The following is a 2,489-nucleotide window of genomic DNA, read 5'->3' as shown; positions in this document are numbered from 1 at the left end:
AAAGGCCCAACAACATCTCTTCTTCCTCGGGCAGCTGAGGAGATTTGGCATGACGGTGAATACCCTTGCCAACTTTTATAGATGCGCCATCGAGAGCATTCTGTCTGGATGTATCACTACCTGGTCTGGCAACTGTACCATTCAAGATCGGAGACAGTTACAGAGAGTGGTAAATTCGGTCCTGACAATCTCCCATCTAGAAAATCCATCTAGATTAGAGTGGTGCTGGAATGGCACAGCAGGCCAGGCCTGATGAAGGGCTTTTGCCCGAAACATCGATTTTCCTGCTCCTCGGATGCTGCCTGACCTGCTGTGCTTTTCCAGCACCACTCTGATCTAGACTCTGATCTCCAGCATCTGCAGTCTTCACTTTCGTCTATAGAATCTATCTACCAGGCCCGCTGTCAAGGAAAGGCCACCAGCATTCTCAAAGATCCATCCCATCCTGGCAATGTTTTACTACAACCTCTACCATCGGGGAGAAGGTTCAGAAGCCAGAACACACGCACCAACCGGTTTCAAAACAGTTTCTACCCCACTGTTGTTACAATACTGAATGGCCTCACAAACTCTTAACATTCACCTGAACCTGTGTTTTTGTTTTTGCCACTGTTTACCTATTATTTCCTTATCTATGTTACTGAACTCTGTGATCTGCCTGTATTGCTCACAAGACAAAGCTTTTCACTGTGCCTTGGTACACGTGACAATAAATTCAATTCAAATTCAAATTCAGCACATTCCATTGTAACTTGCTGGGTTTTTAAAAAACACATTCTCCATCTCCACCAAAACATCTTTTGCAAGTTATCTTAAATTGGTGTTCTCTGATTACTGACAAAAGGAGAATAACTCCAATTTCTCCAATCTCTGCCCAAATCTGAAATAGCTCCTTCCTGATATCATTACAGTAAATCTCCTCTCAATAAGCCCAGCATCCTAGCCTCAGTCTGTGTCCTTGCTGTTAACTATTTCTGGTTATTATTGTTCCCTGTGTCAAGAACCAGGTGCTAATAAGACTGCACAGCTCACCTGGCATTCCTTGGATTGCCTCCTTACCTTAACCTGACATTTCCTGATCTGAACAAAGATATAATTTTTACAATTACCTGTTCCTGTCCTGATCTGCATAGCACTTTCACCTTAAACTTCAGGAACTTCGCCAGTGCTGTCTTCTTGTGTCTGTGTTTGCTGACAAACATTGCTAACCACTTTCCAACTGAGAAGAGGAATAATTTCTTCTCTCGGAATATTGAGAATCTTTGGAATTCCTTTCCACAGAGAGCTGTGGATATTTAAGGCTGAGACATTCTTGATCAGTCGGGAAATCAAGTTTATGGGGAAAGGGCAGGAAAGTAGATGTGAGGAACGTCAGATCAGCCATGACCCTATTGAATGATGGAGCAGATTGAGTGGCCGAATGGCCTCCTCCTGTTCCTATTTCTTACAGTAATATGGCCTCCATCCTGGTGTTCCCTGATCTGTGAGGCAAATGCAAGGTGATGCATTTTGGAAGATCCAATTCAAGAATGAACTGTGCAGTAAATGGAAAAATCCTGGGGAGAATTGATGTGCAGAGAGATCTGGGTGTTCAGGTCCATTGTACCCTGAAGGTGGCAACGCAGGTTGATGGAGTGGTCAAGAAGGCATACGGCACATTTTCCTTCATCAGACAGGGTATTGGATATGAGAGTTGGCAGGTTATGTTCCAGTTGTATAGGATTTTGGTTTGGCCACATTTGGAATACTGCATACAGATCAACAGCTATTGACCAATCTCTTTGGATTTGATTACCCTCAGATATGGCCTTGTACAGTTAGTCTGCCTGGATGATAGCACAGCTGCAAAATGAGGCCATTGAGTCCTTCTAGTCCATTGCATAGTTTGACAAGGAGGCCATTCACCCTTGAACCTGCTCCTCCATTCAGTTGGGTGTCGACTTAGCTGTGTCATAACTCCTTCAGTCTGTAACCCTTTTTCCTCCAACCTAATAATGTAGATGGATTCCCACTGTCCAGAAGACAATTGCCCACTACCCCACAATCCAATCAGATTCTTCCCCAGATTCCCTACCATCCAATCAGCCTCTGCCAGATTTTCATTCCAAAAATATGGCGTAATTCTCTGCCCTTTGTTACAAAGTCAGAGTCCCCCCTTCTCCTCACCTACCACCCCACCAGTCTCTACATCCAACACATCATCCTTAAACACTTCTGCCAACTCCAACTAGACCCCACCACCAAGAACATCTTTCCCTTCCCACCCGTCTGTCTTCCACAAGGACCGTTCCCTTCGACAGTCCTTGATTTGCACCACTCTCCCACCACCCTCAGGTAGCTTCCTCTGCAACCGGAAAAGATGCAAAACTGGTACATCAACTCCCTCACTTCCAGTCAGGGCCCAAACAGTCCCTCCAAGTGCGACCGAGGCTCACCTGCCTTTCTTCCAACCTAATTTACTGTATCAGGTGCTCCCAATGTGGTCTTCT

This window comes from Chiloscyllium plagiosum, chromosome 12 (genome assembly GCF_004010195.1).
Source record: "Chiloscyllium plagiosum isolate BGI_BamShark_2017 chromosome 12, ASM401019v2, whole genome shotgun sequence".
Taxonomy (NCBI): Eukaryota; Metazoa; Chordata; class Chondrichthyes; order Orectolobiformes; family Hemiscylliidae; genus Chiloscyllium; species Chiloscyllium plagiosum.
Note: the sequence above shows the minus strand (reverse complement) of the source record.